The sequence below is a fragment of the Thamnophis sirtalis genome, unplaced genomic scaffold (genome assembly GCF_051295495.1).
Source record: "Thamnophis sirtalis isolate CommonGarterSnake01/CBP01778 unplaced genomic scaffold, rThaSir2_p1.2 scaffold_9, whole genome shotgun sequence".
Taxonomy (NCBI): Eukaryota; Metazoa; Chordata; class Lepidosauria; order Squamata; family Natricidae; genus Thamnophis; species Thamnophis sirtalis.
This window is the reverse complement of record NW_028261389.1, coordinates 78,196,185-78,215,483: the sequence shown is the minus strand read 5'-3', so window position 1 is coordinate 78,215,483 and position 19,299 is coordinate 78,196,185.

Genomic DNA, 19,299 nt, shown 5'->3' with positions numbered 1-19,299 from the left:
CAGCTGAAGTAGCCTGCAGTGCTGCATTTAACCACTGCGCCACCTCGGCTCACTGCCGGTTCTGCAACCTAGGTCAATATTCCATTACTGGTGCACGCAAACTGGTGCGAACTGGTAGCAACCCACCTCTGGTGCAGGTGGCTTATCAGGACCAAAACAGGTTGCTGTGGGGCTCACGCGGCATCCTGGTGCCCCCGTTTGGCTTCTAGATTGGTACAGGAGGACTTCCAGGCCCAAAACGTGGCACATGGGAGCTGCACATACCCCTCTTCCTCCTCCCTCTTGCACCCTTTTTCATTCTCCTTTCTGTTTGGCACATTGGTTCGAAAGCAGAACTGCAGGCGGAACCAAATTCATTTTGTGTCGCCTCGATGGCTCACCGGTTTTATTGGTGTAACCTTTTGCAGATTTAAAGCCATTGAAGCCCGGCAGCGTAATCTTATTTGTCTGGTGTTTGTTAAAGTGACACGGAGGTGGGAAGAGAAGGGATTGTCCGGGAATCACGCAATCCAATAAAACCCTCCACTGCGTCTTTCATCCTCGTCTAGGTGGCAACGCACCCGTGAAGTCACGATGCACTTTTCCCCCAAAAGGCAGGATCACCTGTTGATGAGCAGACACGAGAGCCTAATTTTTTCTTTCTTTCTTGAATTGTCTGATGAAGCCCTAACAGGAAAGCATCGCATCTCGTTGCCTTGGCAACGCTGGTCCATTCAACCATGCCAGCGATCAGGGTTGGCTGACCTTCATCCATCAATGGGTGATGAAAAATGGGATGTGGGCAGTTCATCGGGCTTTTACAACCCGTTCGGTCCAGATTGATGTCCGTGAATATCTCTTGTTCTGTCAATTCCAGTGTTTACACTTTCCCTATTCTGTGTTGGTGAATGTGTGTGTGTGTAAGAGAGAGAGATAGACACAGAGAGACAGAGAGATAGACATGCACACACACACACAAACACACACAAACAGACAGACAGACAAAGAGACAGACAGAGAGAGAGACAGGCAGACAGACAGACGGAGACAGACAGACACACACAGAGACAGAGACAGACAGACAGACACACACAGACAGACAGAGAGAGAGACAGACACACACTCACAGACAGACAGACAGACAGAGGCAGAGAGAGAGAGAGACACAGACAGACAGACAAAGAGACAGAGAGAGAGAGACAGAGAGAGAGAGACAGAGAGAGAGAGACAGAGAGACAGACAGAGAGAGAAAGACAGACACACACACACACACAAAGACAGACAGACAGTCACAGACAGACAGAGAGAGAGACAGACAGACAGAGACAGACAGACAGACAGACAGACAGAGACAGAGAGAGACAGACAGAGAAACACAAAGAGAGAGAGAGAGAGAGAGACAGACAGATACACAGAGAGACAGAGAGAGACAGACAGAGAGACAGACAGACAGAAGACAGACTCTCTCTCTCTCTCTCTCTCTCTCACACACACACACACACACACACACACACACACACACAGAGAGAGAAAATCACAATGAGGGTATCATTTGTTAATAGAGGATTTTGGACTTTTAATCTCATCTTTCTTCTATTGTTGTTAATAATTCTCATTGCTTTTATACTTTTATATGAGAAAGTTCATCAGAATAGAGCTGGAAGGGACCTTGGAGGTCTTCTAGTCCAACCCCCCTGCTCAAGCAAGAGATCCTATATCATTTCAGACAAGTGGTTGGCTAGTCTTTTCTTAAAAACCTCCAGTGTTGAAGCACCCAAAACTTCTAGAGGCAAGTTGTTCCACTGGTTAATTGTCCTCACAGTTAGGAAGTTTCTCCTTAATTGCTTCTCTCCTTGATCAGTTTCCATCCATTGTTTCTTGTTTTGCCTTCTGGTGCTTTGGGAAATAAGTTGACCCCCTCTCTTCTTTGCGGCAGCCCCTAAAATATTGGAATTCTGCTATCATATCCCCCCTAGTCCTTCTTTTCTCTAGATCGGCCATACCCAATTCCTGCAACCTTTCATATGTTTTAGTCTACAGGCTATTAATCATCTTAGTTGCTCTTCTCTACATTTTTTCCAAAGTCTCAATATCTTTTTTGTAATATGACAACAAAAACTGGATGCTGTGTCCTTCGTGTGGTTTTACTAAGGTTTGATAAAATGGTAGTAACATTAATACCATTGATTATTATTATTTTTCCTGTTAACTAATTTGTTATTAATCTATACACATAAAAGGCAGGTACACTCACTCATCATGAAATCTCCAGAACCATAAAGCCTACAAACTTGAAATTTGGCACGAATGTTCCTCTTGGCTTCTAGGTGCTCGCTAAAAAAATGATTTGTCAAAATGACCATCAGATCACTAATAAGTAACATGCTGTGATACTAAGGAGTTCTACTTCCCCTCCCCACCTGAAAAGAACACTGTTCCAACTGCCAGTTGTCTTATATTAATATGCCCTGATGCTGAGGAGTTAGACATTCTACTCCCCCTCCCCACCTGAAAAGAACTCTGTTCCAATTGCCTTCACATTTCCTTCACATTCCATTGCCTCAGTTCAAGCTGACATATGTTCCACTCTGTCATTCAGGAGCGGTCTGGGGCTCCTTACAGTACTAAACGTCGGTACCTCATCAAAATGTCTACGCCTTCCACTTATGGAACCACTTCCGGACTCATAGGCGGCGGGAGAGATATTCCCTTATCTGTTTCAATCACCGCCCACCACTGAGCCAAGGGATTGTGAACCAAATTTCTCCTGCATAGCCCAATCACATAGTTTCATCACAAAGCATGGGTATCCAGCTACTAATATAGTATATAGATAGCAAGCTAAATATTTGTAATCAGATTTAGTAGCTTAAATTTATTTTGGCCTGTTTTTCAAGCAATGGGGAATCAACATTGCTGTATTATATTAATCGGCATTTAACTAGGGAGGATATTATTTTTGTACGTGTTAGCCTTTTTTCAAGACCCTTTTTCTTTTTAATATCTTCTTTGTTGTGTTTTTTATTCTTTTGCCCTTGTTTTTAAATATCTGTATATTTCAACTTTCTTTGAATAAGCTAAACATCTCCTAAAAACTTTAACGACATCATAAAAAAAGTTATGTGAAAATAGTTGCAGCTATAAAAACTTATGCATTATCAATATTAGCTTTAAAAATAGCGATAGCACTCAGCACTCAGATTTATATACTGCTTCCCAGGGCTTCCCAGCCCTCTCTAAGCAGTTTTACGGAGTCAGCCTCTTGCCCCCAACAATCTGGGCCTTCATTTTACTGACCTAGGAAGGATGGAAAGATGAGTCAACCTTGAGCTGGTCAGGATCGAACTCCTGGCAATTGGCAGAATTAGCCTGCAATACTGCATTCTAGTATTGCAGGCTAATTCTAGGGTGAAATTCATTTTTTTTTTTTACTACCGGTTCTGTGGGTGTGGCTTGGTGGGCGTGGCAGGGGAAGGATACTGCAAAATCTCCATTCCCACCCCACTCTGGGGCCAGCCAGAGGTGGCATTTGCTGGTTCTCCAAACTACTGAAAAATTCCGCTACTGGTTCTCCAGAACTTGTCAGAACCTGCTGGATTCCACCCCTGATTCTAACCACAAGGAAGGGAGGGAGGGAGGGAGGGAGGGAGGGAGGGAGGGAGGAGGGAGGGAGGGAGGGAGGGAGGAAGGAAGGAAGGAAGGAAGGAAGGAAGGAAGGAAGGAAGGAAGGAAGGAAGGAAGGAAGGAAGGTTTACAGAGTCAGCCTATTGCCCCCAACAATCTGGGTCCTCGTTTTACCCACCTCGGAAGTACGGAATGCTGAGTCAACCTTGAGCCGGCCAGAATTGAACTCCAGGCAGTTGGCAGATTTAGCCTGCAATGCTGCTTTCTAACCACTGTGCTGGAAGGAAGGAAGGAAGGAAGGAAGGAAGGAAGGAAGGAAGGAAGGAAGGAAGGAAGGAAGGAAGGAAGGAAGGAAGGAAGGTTGGTTTACACACTCAGCCTATTGCCCCCAACAATCTGGGTCCTCGTTTTACCCACCTCGGAAGTATGGAATGCTAAGTCAACCTTGAGCCTGGTGGGATTTGAACTGCTGAATTATAGACAGCCGGCAGTCAGCAGAAATATCCTGCAGTACTGCACTCTAACCACTGTGCCACAGAGGCTCAATGCTATGTTTCATTACATTGATATATATATATATTCTACTTGGTAGATGATGTACTATAAAGTTACAATGATTTCCCCAACCTAAGAGGCAAAAGTATGTTTTAAAGCCCTTAAATAGATTTAGTTAGGAATTCCTAGGGCTCATCTTTGTTTCTGTGAACCATAAAATGTGATTTCACCTGGAGGAACTTATATAATGAGCTAGCCATCCTCGGAGGCAGGTTTTCGGTGTGTTCAATTAAATGATTCCGGAGTTTACAATCCTAAGGGAAGGGTTGTAAAGAGCAATTTTTAAAATATGCATTTTATTGCATGGGGGAAAAAAGCCAAGTTTTTTGTGGGATAAAATTGTGGGCCTGGGAACACCTGAAGGGGATAAGGAGAGAAAGAAAAGAAGACAATGAGTGAAATGAAATTGCTTTATTGCAATCTTTGACCAGCATTAAAAATAAGAGAAAGACAATAAATATACAGCAAAGTCACTACCACAGAACACCACAAAACAATAAAACACACACCGAATCAAAGAATAGAATAGAATAGAATAGAATAGAATGGGATTGGATGCGATGCGATGCGATGGAGTAGAGTAGAGTGGAGTGGAGTGGAGAGGAGCAGAGCAGAATTAGAATTAGAATTAGAATTAGAATTAGAATTAGAATTAGAATTAGAATTAGAATTAGAATTAGAATTAGAATTAGAATTAGAATTAGAATTAGAATAGAGGAATACAATGGGATGGGACGGGACGGGATGGGACGGAACAGAACAGAACAGAACAGAACAGAGGAATAGGATGAAATACAAAATAGAATGGAATGGAATGGAATGGAATGGAATGGAAGAGAAGAGAAGAGAAGAGAAGAGAAGAGAAGAGAAGAGAAGAGAAGAGAAGAGAAGGAATAGGATAGGATGGGATGGGATGGGATGGGATGGGATGGGATACAGAATGGAATGGAATAGAATAGAATAGAATAGAACAGAATAGAGGAATACAATGGGATGGGATGGGAAGGGACGGGATGGGACGGAACAGAATGGAACAGAACAGAACAGAACAGAGGAATAGGATGAAATACAGAATAGAATAGAATGGCATGGCATGGCATGGCATGGCATGGCATGGCATGGAATGGAAGGGAAGGGAAGGGGATGGGATGGGATACAGAATAGAATGGAATGGAATAGAATGGAATGGAATGGAATGGAATGGAATAGAATAGAATAGAATAGAATAGAATTCCTTATTGGCCAAGTGTGATTGGACACACAAGGATTTTGTCTTTGGTGCAGATGCTCTCCGTGTACATAATAAAAATACATTCATCAAGAATAAAAAGATGCAACCCTTAGTGATAGTCAAGGTTACTAATAAGCAATCAAATCGCGCTAGGAAACAAACAAAGATAATATAAATTGAAAGAAACAAGCAACATGGTTACAGTCATAAGTGTGGAGAGAGAGAGATACTAGGAAGAGCAGAATAATAGGAATACAGTCTTGGTCTTTTCCCAAGGTGTTGATAGAAGAGAACAGGGTTTAACTCTGAGGTCCTCGGTGTTCCTTGGTTTTCTGGCATCCGCAAAGACCAGCTAGCACCAGAAACCAGAAAAGCAGCTGGTGTTGGCGCACATGCCCACAGAGAGGGCTCTGCATGCCACCTCCATCGGTGGGACATCACGGCTTTGGGTTCAAGCTCTTGCACAGCTCGCCAAGAGGATGAAGGTCGCTGATAAAGGATTCCTTGGAGCCATTCAGTCTGATCAGCAGAATTGTTTACCAACACTGGGACGGGTGTTTATCTACAGCATCTGCCTGGGTTTGTGTCGGCTCACATTTCAGTCTCAAACAAGTTTAATAGCAGAGTGTGTTTGCCTCTGAATGTCTGGGAGAGGAGGACGCGGGGGGGCACGTGGACTGTTTTTCTAACGCAATCCATTCCTCTGGAAATGAATTTGGCCTTTTTAGGCTGATAGATAGATAGGTGGAAAGGTAGACAGACAGACAGACAGACAGACGGATAGGAGAGACAGAGATATGATAGACAGATATAAAATCATAGAGAGATAGAGAGATAGAGACAGACAGACAGACAGACAGACAGACATGTAATGATAGATATAGGTAGGTAGGTAGGTAGACATAGATGATAGATAGATAGATAGATAGATAGATAGATAGATAGATAGATAGATAAGATAGATAGATAGATAGATAGATAGATAGATAGATAGATAGATAGATAGATAGATAGATAGATAGTTGATAGATAGATAGATGATAGATAGATAGATAGATAGATAGTTGATAGATAGATAGATGATAGATAGATAGATAGATAGATAGATAGATAGATAGATAGATAGATAGATAGATAGATAGATAGATGATAGGTAGGTAGGTAGATGATAGGTAGGTAGGTAGGTAGGTAGGTAGATAGATAGATAGATAGATAGATAGATAGATAGATAGATAGATGATAGGTAGGTAGGTAGGTAGGTAGGTAGGTAGATAGATAGATAGATAGATGATTGATAGATAGATAGATAGATAGATAGATAGATAGATAGATAGATAGATAGACAGACAGACAGACAGACAGACAGACAGACAGACAGATATAGATGATAGAGATAGATAGATAGATAGATAGATAGATAGATAGATAGATAGAGATAGATAGATAGATAGATAGATAGATAGATAGATAGATAGATAGATAGATATGATACATAAATTGATATAGAAGGAAGGAAGGAAGGAAGGAAGGAAGGAAGGAAGGAAGGAAGGAAGGAAGGAAGGCTAAGGAGAATAAGAATATTTTGTGCAGTTGCTGATCTGCTTTCTCCAGGCTGTGTTTAGTATCTTCTCCCCCAATCTGAGACATGGAATCCTAATTGTGTCCCGGGGCTCAGGAAGTGTTTAGGGTTGTTTGTGAATGAGATCTTGAGGCTTGAAAACTCGAGTTTCTTCAATGCACCAGGCCTGGTCCGTATAACATCTATACTGCTCTGTATTCTCCATTACTATCATTCCGTTATTTGAATAATCAGAGATAAATTTAGGCTGGCTGATACATTTCTCTCACTGTAGCTTTGTCTGTTTCTTCCTTCCTTCCTTGTCTCTCCCTCCCCTTCCTTCTTTCCTTCTTCCTTCCTTTCTTCCTTCGTTCCTTCCTTGTCTACCTCCTTCCTTTTCTTTCTTTCTCTCTTTCTGTCTTTCTCTCTGCATATCTGACATTTTCATTTCAGCAGCATCCTGGAATAAGAGCACTAAGAACCCAAAACTGTTCGATCCCTCCCTCCTTTCCAATAAATTACATAAACCCCATAATTTATTTTAAGGAAATACACAGGGATTAAGAAGTCAGATATTATACACACACATAATTTAATTTGGTGTATTGGGGAACACACCGAAATTGAAAAGCCCTGCGGATTCCCACCTTGCATAAATCACATTTCTTGCTGTAACTTTCGCAATATTCCTCCATTGCTTCACCTTCTCCTTCCTTATAATCATAACTTTATGTACTGTTCTGTACAAATTGTGTATATTACGTGTGAAGTTGTATATGTTGTCACGAGACAAGCTGAGTTTCGTCAAATGGCACAGGAATCTAAATGGCCGGTAATTTTATAGCCAGAATGAGAGGCCAAGAAATATGAATTCCCTTTTGTTCCCACTGATGTATTCAGAGGAATGGTTTGCAAGATATAATCCGTTTCCAAATACTGTAGGCAGCTAAAGACTTTAACACCAGGTAGTCCTCAACTTACAACAGTCCCTTGGTGACCATTTGGAAGTACAACAGCACTGAGGAAAGTGAATTCGGGCTACTCCTCACAGTTATGACCGTTGCGCAATCCCCCCTGGCCACGTGATTTACATTCGGCTGCTTGACAACTGACTCATGTTTATGACGGCTGCAGCATCCTGGGGTCACGTGACACCCCCCCCCCCTTTTGCAACCTTCTGACCAGCAAAGTCAATGGGGAATCAGGATTCACTTAACAACCGTGTGACTCATTTAACAACTGCAGTGATTCACTTAAGAAGCATGGCAAGAAAAAAATGGGGCAAAACTGACTTAACAAAGTTCTCATTTAGCAACACAAATTAGGAATCAATTGTGGTCATAAGTCAAGGACTATGGCAGATGGTCATTTGCATCCTTTTAGAGAGTCATTGAGGCTACTTGGAGGTTTGTCTATGTCCTCCGGGTTGCCTCACCCGATCTCTAAAAGGATGCAAATGACCAGCTGTCTGCAAGGAGTATAAATCCTTCTGTTCTCCCACCATCCAGCCAGAGCTGAAGAAGCTTCTTGGATGAGAAGCAAAATGTCTTCAAAGAGAAAGAAAGAAACCTCCAAGTGGCCTCAATGACTCCCTAAAAGGATGCAAATGACCAGCTGTCTGCAAGGAGTATAAATCCTTCTGTTCTCCCACCATCCAGCCAGAGCTGAAGAAGCTTCTTGGATGAGAAGCAAAATGTCTTCAAAGAGTAAGAAAGAAACCTCCAAGTGGCCTCAATGACCCTCTAAAAGGATGCAAATGACCAGCTATCTCCAAGGAGTATAAATCCTTCTGTTCTCCTACCATCCAGGCAGAGCTGAAGAAGCTTTTTGGATGAGAAGCAAAATGTCTTCAAAGAGAAAGAAAGAAACCTCCAAGTGGCCTCAATGACCCTCTAAAAGGATGCAAATGACCAGCTATCTCCAAGGAGTATAAATCCTTCCATTCTCCCACCATCCAGTCAGAGCTGAAGAAGCTTCTTGGATGAGAAGCAAAATGTCTTCTAAGAGAAAGAGTGGGGAGGGAATGGGGATTTTGCAGTATCCTTCCCCTGAAGTGTGGAGGAAATGGGGATTTTGCAGTATCCTTCCCCTGGAGTGGGGAGGGAATGGGTATTTTGCAGTATCCTTCCCCTGAAGTGTGGAGGAAATGGGGATTTTGCAGTATCCTTCCCCTGGAGTGGGGAATGAATGGAGATTTTGCAGTATCCTTCCCCTGGAGTGGGGAGGGAATGGGTATTTTGCAGTATCCTTCCCCTGAAGTGTGGAGGAAATGGGAATTTTACAGTATCCTTCCCCTGGAGTGGGGAATGAATGGAGATTTTGCAGTATCCTTCCCCTGCCATGCCCACTATGCCATGTCCACAGGTAGTAAAAATTTTTGAATCCCACCACTGCCCTTGGCCCATATGATTTCAGAGTGGTTTAATGTTGAAAGCTAATTGTTGAGTACGGGCTCCTCGGTCTCATTTGCATACGTTGGTCACTTAAAGGGGCCAGCCTCGTCAGAAATACATTTTCCCATAAATCAGAACTGTTTGCTTCAAAGCCTTAAATCTTCTCCCTCTCCTGGAAAAGTTGAACAATATGTTCGGCCTTTCAAAATACACACAGCCACATGCAGCCACACCCCTCTCCGCAAAAGCTCTGTTGCTATAGAAATGGGTGACTCTGCTCCATTGCACAATCCCTAGAAATAACTTGATAATCGCCATGTCAACCCTGCTCTGAAGTTTCTAAAATGAGACCGCGAGCTCCAGGACTCTTTTCATGGCCCACCAGCAGCCAGTTGGAGCTGGCAGCAAATTCAGACAGTGAGGAGGTTGGGGAGGAACCTGGGCCAGTCCTGGAGTCTGGGGAAGGCTCTGATGAGGGCTCTGTGTCGGAAGCAGAGAGGGGGCCAGGACCCATTTGACAGTTCTCAGCTGCCTTCAGAATCAGACATTCAGTGAGGCAGAAGAACAGCTGGAGCCTCTTCTCAGTGTGTGGATGCGCAGAGTTGCCAGACAAAGGGAGCAGGTAAAGAACATGGGCTGACTTGGAAGTACGGCCACAGGTAGACGGTGAATGGCCCCTCCCAGAGGAAATAAAAGAGGAGCAAAAGGGGAGTGGAGTTTGCAGGAGACAATTAGTTCACGTAATTGGTTTGTGACTCTCTGAGACGCCTGGCCAAGATTTGCAGAGATCGGCCTGGCAGCTCTCCAAGCCAGAGAAGGTCTGTGACCGTAAATCCTCCCTTGAAAGACTTTGCTGGATGTGAATGAGCGGAATTCACAGTCATTTAATAAAAGGGGTTTTGACGGGACAAGGAATTTGCTTCATGTTCTTGGGAAGCCTCAGTCAGACCAACACCACTCAAAGCAACCTTTTCCTCATTGTCTGTCTTCCTTGTCCGAAGAGAAAGTTCAGATCTTCCAGTCTCATTTGTGCTTCAGCTATTAAGTTGTGTCCAACTCTTTGCAGCTCCATGGAGTACAGAAGACCAGACCCCCTTGTCCTCTACTGTCTTCGGGAATTTGCCCAAATCGGTGATCCTTGGGTTGATGACACCATCTAACCATCTCATCCTCTGCCGTCCCCTTCTCCTTTGATGAGACATATTGTGGGAAGAACTCAACAGATCTCAAGGTGTTCTAATTTCCTGGCTAAAGTCCATTCACCATTGACCCAGGCTTCCCCAAAGAGCTCGAGACAGAATCCTGGTCCTGACAAAACCCCTTTTATTAAATGAATGTGAATTCCATTCCATCCATCTATCCAGCCAGCCAGCCAGCCAGCCAACCAACCAACCAACCAACCAACTATCCTTCCATATACCTATCCATTCATCCATGCTACTATCCATCCAACTCTCCTTCCATCTATCCATCCATCCAACTCTCCTTCCATCTATCCATCCTCGCATCCTATCCATCCAGCTATCCTTCCATCTACCTATCCATCTATCCATCTATCCATCCAACTATCCTTCCATCTATCCATCCTCGCATCCAACTATCCATACAACTATCCTTCCATCTACCTACCTATCCATCCATTCATCTATCCATCCATCTATCCTTCCATCCATCCACCCAACTCTCCTTCCATCTATCCATCCTCGCATCCAACTATCCATCCAACTATCCTTCCATCTACCTATCCATCCATCAATCTATCTATCCATCCAACTATCCTTCCATCTATCCATCCATCCATCTATCCTTCCAGCTATCCTTCCATCTATCTATCCATCCATCAATCTATCCATCCAACTATCCTTCCATCTAACCATCCATCCATCTATCATCCATCTATCCTTCCTTCCATCCATCCATCCATCCATCCATCCATCCATCTATCCTTCCATCCATCCATCCATCCATCCATCCATCCATCCATCCATCCAACTATCCTTCCATCTATCCTTCCATCTATCAATCCTCACATCCAACTATCCATCCAACTATCCTTCCATCTATCCATCCATCCATCTATCCATCCATCCATCCATCCATCCATCCATCCATCCATCCATCCATCCATCTATCTCCTCTTCCTCCCCCTCCCCCTCCCACTCCTTAATGAAAACCAGGTATCAATAATCAAATAATGAGGACCACTGATTTTCACCCGAAAATATCCTCTCCAACCAATATAATATGTAATGCATGCACAATCCAGCAAAAATCCAATAAAAATGCCTCTGTCAGAAACTGTTTTTAGGCTGGACGAATGATCCAAAAATTTAATTTCTAAAATGTCCAGAAGCATTTTTCTTCTTCATTCCAAAAATACACATTTTATTCATTCTTAGTTTAGATAAGAATTGCCAGATGTTCCTTTATGAAAACAACATTTTTTTTCTAAAAGAACATTCCTTTGTTGTGGCTGTTCTTTTCTCGTTTGGGGGGGACATGACGTCTGTAAAAAAATGGAATATTTGGGAACAAGGAGGCTGGACTATCCTAAAGACATTAATTTACTAAGCTCCTCACACAGCTACGAAGAGAATTGGATGGTCAGCAAACATGAACCATTGTGCCAAGCTACAGGACCCACCCTTTTTGTCCAAAGGAGGAACACAACATCACACCATCACACAATCATCTGTGCCCTTTTGTATTTGCGTGCAATGTGCCTACAAATGGGCATGATACCGATTGTGTTGTTTGCTCAGCATGGACCTTCCAATGGGTTGGTATATTTCAGTACTTAAAAGCATCTTTTTGAAAACAATGATTGCCACTAAAGTTGTCTGGATGTCTGTTGTGGCCTGCCAGTGGAGGCAGACAGTGAGGAGGTTGGGGAGGAACCTGGGCCAGTCCTGGAGTCTGGAGAAGGCTCTGATGAGGGCTCTGCATCGGAGGCAGAGATATGGGCAGGGCCATCTGACAGTTATCAGCTGCCTTTGGAGTCAGAGATCAGTGGGGCAGATAAACAGCTGGAGCCTCTTCCCAGTGTGCACATGCACAGAGCTGCCAGGAGAAGGGAACAGCTAAAGAACAGGGGTCGACTTGGGAGTAAGGCCACAGGTGGATGGTGAATGGGCCCTCCCAGAGGGAATAAAGAGGAGCAAAAGGGGAGTGGAGTTTGCAGGAGATAATTAGTTCCCTTAATTAGTGTGAAGATTTGTTCATGACTCTCAGAGACTCCTTGCCAAGTATTTTTTTGTACAGCATTACATTTGGCAGCTCTCCAAGCCTGATAAGGTCTGTGGTTGTAAATTCACCCTTGAAAGGCTGTTTGCCGGGACTTTGCTGGATGTGAATGAGAGGAATTCACGTTAGCTTAATAAAAAGGCGTTTTGTCAGGAGAAGGAGTCTGTTTTGTGATTTTACGAAGCCGAGATCAGAACAAAATCCATATATTTGCCACAGCCTGGATTTCAGTCTTGATGGGACTCAAGGTTGATTCAGCCTTCTGTCCTTTCAAGATGGGTAAAATGAGGAGCCAGATTGTTGGGGGCAATGGACTGACTCTGTAAACCGCTTAGAAGTATGTAAATCAGTGTGAAGTGGTATATAAGTCTAAGTGCTATTGCTACTACACATATAAAGACACAACTTTTAAACATGAAAGTTTTTCAAAGTACAATTCATTTTTCACATCTCAAGGTCCTGTCCATTTTAAAAGTCAGAACCAGTTGCTGAAATGTGGTTGCATCTAGGAAGGAAGCAAGCAAGCAAGCAAGCAAGGAAGGAAGGAAGAAAGAAAGAAAGAAAGAAAGAAAGAAAGAAAGAAAGAAAGAAAGAAAGAAAGAAAGAAAGAAAGAGGGAGGGGGGAAGGGAGGAAGGAAGGAAAAAGATAGGAAGATAGATACAAAGGTAGATACAAAGATAGAAAGATAGAAAAGTAAAAAGATAGAAAGAAAAAGAAAGAAGGAAGATGGGGAAAGGGAGGGGAGGGGAGAGGGGGAAGGGAGGGAGGAAGGAAGGAAGAAAGATAGAAAGGTAGATAGAAAGGTAGATACAAAGGTAGAAAAAGAAAAGAGAAAGATAGAAAGAAAAAAACAAGAGAAGGAAGGAAGGGGTAAAGGGAGGGGAGAGGAAGGGAAGAGGAGGGAAGGAGGGAGGAAAGGAAGAAAGGAGGGAGGAAGGAGGGAAGGAAAGAAAGAAAGAAAGAAAGAAAGAAAGAAAGAAAGAAAGAAAGAAAGAAAGAAAGAAGATTCCGAGAGACTCAGTGGATATTTGCAATACTCACTTCCACAGTATCTGGGACTTTCTCCCCTCCATAGCATTTATCAAGGGTCCTCTGTGTTCAATTCGGAGGCTCTCTCATATATCTATCCTAATGGGATTTGACCTTATTGGATGTCACCTTGCAGGAGAGATATGCGGAATAAAAATTAATCAATAATAATTTAATAAACAATGCTCTTACATTCCTGTGATAATACAGTCCCAAATTTTCTAATTGCATCCCTTTGGTGGTGTTAAATGTTTCAGGTTGATTTTTTTAGAGTGGTCCATTAACAAATAATCTATATCCCCCCACCACCACCACAATAATCATCATCCTCTTTTAACAACCCCATAATCTCTTGCGGAGTGGAGTCTGGGCATCTGAATGGAGCTAGCTAAGTGTTTACTGGCTAGATGCCCTTCCTGTTGCCAGGGCGGAGTTATGTTCAGCATATATATTCTCATTCTGTCTTCCAGAGAGAGAAATATCTGTGTCTCTACCTAGGGTTGAACTCACAGCCTCCTGATGATGAGGTGAGAGCTCCACCCCTAGGCCACCCCACCACTCCAATTCCCCCCCCCTCAATAATTTACTTTTAAAACAAGTCTCCTGCCTTAGACTCACTGAGAATGTGGCCAAGGAAGCCGGTGAACATCCTTATCTAATCTTCCTTGGAGGAAGCCTCATCTTACATCCATTATTTGCCTTCCTTTGGGGTAATTACACATGAGGATTATGTTTCTTTTATTCTTTCTTTCTGCCCTCAATCATCGGAGTGTCTGAGCCAGAGGTTTTTAATACATCAAAAAATAGAAGATTTGCTTCATCGAGCACGGTCTCTTAATCCATTAAGAACGTCACACCAAATCAAAGGGATACGGTATATAAAACATAGGGTTTTATTAAGAGTATCAACGAAATACATTTGTCTTAATGACAAGGATGGCAGCGGGCATCATAACTCGTAAGAGCTGTTCTGAATATCAACGCAGACCCCCAAAAAACTCTGCTTAAGAGACGCGAAAGATGGAATGGGATATTAAATTTAAAATTGTTTAGGATCATCTTGTTATTTTTTAGCGTTAAGGCAGGCTGGGGAGACACCTAACTTGATATTACATTATTTTGACGGCTTGGTTATTTAAGTTCATTTTGCTACATTTTATTGCCTTGTTTGTTAGCTCGTTTAGCAAACAGCAATTTATTTGCCATCCTATCAATTGTGGTAGAAGGCAGCTAGAAAGAAAGAAAGAAAGAAAGAAAGAAAGAAAGAAAGAAAGAAGGAAGGAAGGAAGGAAGGAAGGAAGGAAGGAAGGAAGGGAGAGAGAGAGAAAAGGAAAGGAGGAAAGATGGATGGGAAGATGAGAGGAAGGAAGGTAAGAAGGGAGGGAGAAAGAAAGAAAGAAAGAAAGAAAGAAGAGAGAGAAGGGAAGCAATAGCAATAGCAATAGCAGTAGACTTATATACCGCTTCATAGGCCTTTCAGACCTCTCTAAGCGGTTTACAGAGAGTCAGCCTCTTGCCCCCAACAATCTGGGTCCTCATTTTACCCACCTCGGAAGGATGGAAGGCTGAGTCAACCCTGAGCCGGTGAGATTTGAACCGCTGAACTGCTGATCTAGCAGTAGCCTGCAGTGCTGCATTTAACCACTGCACCACCTTGGCTCTAGGGAAGGAGGAAAGATGGATGGGAAGATGAGAGGGAGGAAGGTAAGAAGGGAGGGAGAAAGAAAGAAAGAAAGAAAGAAAGAAGGAAGGAAGGAAGGGAGAGAGAGAGAAAAGGGAAGGAGGAAAGATGGATGGGAAGATGAGAGGAAGGAAGGTAAGAAGGGAGGGAGAAAGAAAGAAAGAAAGAAAGAAAGAAAGAAAGAAGAGAGAGAAGGGAAGCAATAGCAATAGCAATAGCAGTAGACTTATATACCGCTTCATAGGCCTTTCAGACCTCTCTAAGCGGTTTACAGAGAGTCAGCCTCTTGCCCCCAACAATCTGGGTCCTCATTTTACCCACCTCGGAAGGATGGAAGGCTGAGTCAACCCTGAGCCGGTGAGATTTGAACCGCTGAACTGCTGATCTAGCAGTAGCCTGCAGTGCTGCATTTAACCACTGCACCACCTTGGCTCTAGGGAAGGAGGAAAGATGGATGGGAAGATGAGAGGGAGGGAGGTAAGAAGGGAGGGAGAAAGAAAGAAAGAAAGAAAGAAGGAAGGAAGGAAGGAAGGGAGAGAGAGAGAAAAGGGAAGGAGGAAAGATGGATGGGAAGATGAGAGGAAGGAAGGTAAGAAGGGAGGGAGAAAGAAAGAAAGAAAGAAAGAAAGAAAGAAAGAAAGAAAGAAAGAAAGAAGGAAGAGAGAGAAGGGAAGGAGGAAAGATGGATGGGAAGATGAGAGGGAGGAAGGTAAGAAGGGAGGGAGAAAGAAAGAAAGAAAGAAAGAAGGAAGGAAGGAAGGAAGGAAGGAAGGAAGGAAGGAAGGAAGAGAAGGGAAGGAGGAAAGATGGATGGGAGGATGAGAGGAAGGAAGGTAAGAAGGGAGGGAGAAAGAAAGAAAGAAAGAAAGAAAGAAAGAAGAAAGAAGAGAGAGAAGGGAAGGAGGAAAGATGGATGGGAAGATGAGAGGGAGGAAGGTAAGAAAGGAGGGAGAAAGAAAGAAAGAAAGAAAGAAGGAAGGAAGGAAGGAAGGAAGGAAGGAAGGAAGGAAGGAAGAGAGAAAAGGGAAGGAGAAAAGATGGATGAGAGGAAGGAAGGTAAGAAGGGAGGGAGGAGAGAAAGAAAAAGAAAGAAAGAAAGTGTTTGAAGTCCTTCTGGGTTTGGCTCCAAGTGGGGGAAAAGACACTGGAGACATGGAGGCTGCTTAGAAAGATGGTTTAATGTTTTAATGGTGGACAGGACCGCATGGCTTGAGGTCCTGGGGGAAAAGGTGATCACATGCTTCCAGGTGTCAGGTGAAGAAGAAGAAGGGTCGAGGGAGGGGCTTGCAGAGCTTTTTATAATCTGTTCAGCCCCACCTATCTGTTTCCTGTTCCTGTGTAAGAAATGTATTCTGATTGGTTGTCAGACTCACATGGGGCCATGCAGGGACAACTCTCTAGGCTGAGTCCAGGTTTGGTTGAATTCTCAGATGCCATGTGGTCCCTTGGGTAAAAGGCTTATACTAGCATGCCTTGATTCCATCCCCCCTGGAGCTGAAGGGTCTTTGAACTCTTTATTACGTAAAGGGACTGGCTTGGCCGTAATGGCTCATTGACAAAAGGTGGGGGCAGGAAGCTGCAGAGAGAGTTACTTTGTCTTTTTGAAACATGTTTCTTCCTTTTCACATCCAGAGAAATATAGGATATTTCATTTTTCTGGGAGAGGGCTGAGTGATAATGTCCTACAAAAGGAAGGAAGGAAGGAAGGAAGGAAGAAAGAAGAGAGAGAAGGAAGGGAGGAAAGATGGATGGGAGGATGAGAGGAAGGAACATAAGAAGGGAGGGAGGAGAGAAAAAAAGGAAGGAAGGAAGGAAGAAGAGAGAGAAGGGAGGGAGGAAAGATGGATGGGAGGATGAGAGGAAGGAAGGTAAGAAGGGAGGGAGGAGAGAAAGAAAAAAAGAAAAAAGAGAAGAGAGGGAGGGAGGGAAAATGGATGGGAGGATGGAAGGAAGGGAGCAAGAGAGAAGGAAGGAGAAAATAAAGAAAGAAAGAAAGAGGAAGGAAGGAAGGAAGGGCGAGAGACAGAGAGAGAAGGGAGGGAGGAAATAAAGAAAGAAAACAAAGAAAGAGGAAGGGCGAGAGACAGAGAGAGAAGGGAGGGAGGAGAGAAAGAAAGAAAGGAGGGAGGGAAGATGAATGGGAGGATGGAAGGAAGGGAGCAGAGAGAAGGAAGGGAGAAAAATAAAGTGAAAGAAAGAAAGAAAACAAAGAAAGAAAGAAAGAAAGAGGAAGGAAGGGTGAGAGACAGAGAGAGAAGGGAGGGAGGAGAGAAAGAAGGAAAGAAAGGAGGGAGGGAGGGAGGGAAGATGGATGGGAGGATGGAAGGAAGGGAGGGAGAGAGAGAGAGAAGGGAGGGAGGAGGGAAAGGAAGAAGAAAAAAAGAAGAGAGAAGGGAGGGAGGGATGGGAGGATGGGAGGAAGGGAGAGACAGAGAAGGAAGGGAGGGAGGAAAAGAGTGTGTGTGTCTGTGTGTGTGTGGGGGGGGGGGGGAAATCTCCAAGGCTTGAACGTTGAAAACTCATGGCTGACCCCTAGTGTCTGCCAGTGTTGTGTTGTGTTGTTCACAGCTGAACAACCAGCCGGAAAGACGGCATTTCTTTCCCTCTTAACCCACAAGGAATCTAATCTAAAGGTTGCAGGAACTGGGAATGTCTAGTTTAATGAAAAGAAGGACCAGGGGAGACATGATAGCAGGCTTCCAATATCTCAGAGGTTGCCACAAAGAAGAAGGAGTCAAGCTATTCTCCAAAGCACCTGAAGGCAGAACAAGAAACAATGGGTGGAAACTAATCAAGGAGAGAAGCAACTTAGAACTGAGGAGACATTCCTGACAGTGAGAACAATGAATCAGTGGAAAGAAGTTGTCTCCAGAAGTTGTGACTGCTCCAACACTGGAAGTCTTTAAGAAGATGTTGGAGAGACATTTATCTGAAACGGTATAGGGTTTCCTTCCTAGGCAGGGGGTTGGACTAGAAGACCTCCAAGGTCCCTTCCAACATTACTATTCTTAATTCTATGTTCCTTGCCCCAACTAGCAGCAACAACACAGAGCATAATGCCTGGCCTACTGTGAGCATTTCATGCTGCAGCTACGCAACACAGGAGGCGATACAACATATACAGGCTTACGGCCACAATTGTGCCCCAGAATTTCTGTTGCTGAGAAATTACGTCCCCTTTTATGAGTTTCTTCGCCGCGTTGGTTAAGCGAATCACTGCGGTTATTAAATGATAAAACACAGTTGTTAAGCCATTGACTTTGGCAAAAGGGAATCGCGTGACCCTGGGAGACTGTTACCGTCATAAGTACGAGTCAGTTGCTAAGCATCTGGATTTTGATCACATGATCATGGGGATGTGGAAAGGTCGTAACTGTGAAAAACGGCCATAAGACCCTTTTTTCAGTGCTGGTGTAACTTTGAATGGCCCCTAAACGGACTGTTGAAAATCAAGAAACTGCCTGTACAGATACTGGGGAAATATTTTAATGCCAGTGGTCTCTAGATTTGAAGAAAGTTTGTCAGATATTCAGGATTCCTGCGCCTGTTGTGTGAAAAATGGTCATAAGTCACTTTTTCCCCAGTGTCATTGTAACTTTGAATGGTCACTAAATGAAGTGTTGTAAGTCAAGAACTACCCATATCCACTGGACACAAAAGATTGTCTGGCACTTATTAAATTTCCCTGAGCCAGTTTTGCTAGAGGCATGATAATATCTGGATTTCTTCCACCACCTAAGTTGTGTTCTCTCTCTGTCTCTTTCTCTGTCTCTCTGTCTCTCTTTCTTTCTCTTTCTCTCTCTTTCTCTTTCTCTCTCTTTCTCTTTCTCTGTCTCTCTATCTTTCTCTGTGTCTCTCTCTGTGTGTCTCTTCTCTCTGTGTCTCTCTCTCTATCTCTTTCTCTCTCTTTCTCTGTCTCTCTTTCTCTCTCTCGGTCTCGCTGTCTCTCTCTCTCTCTTCTCTCTTTCTCTCTCTGTTTCTTTCTCTTTCTCACTCTGTCTCTCT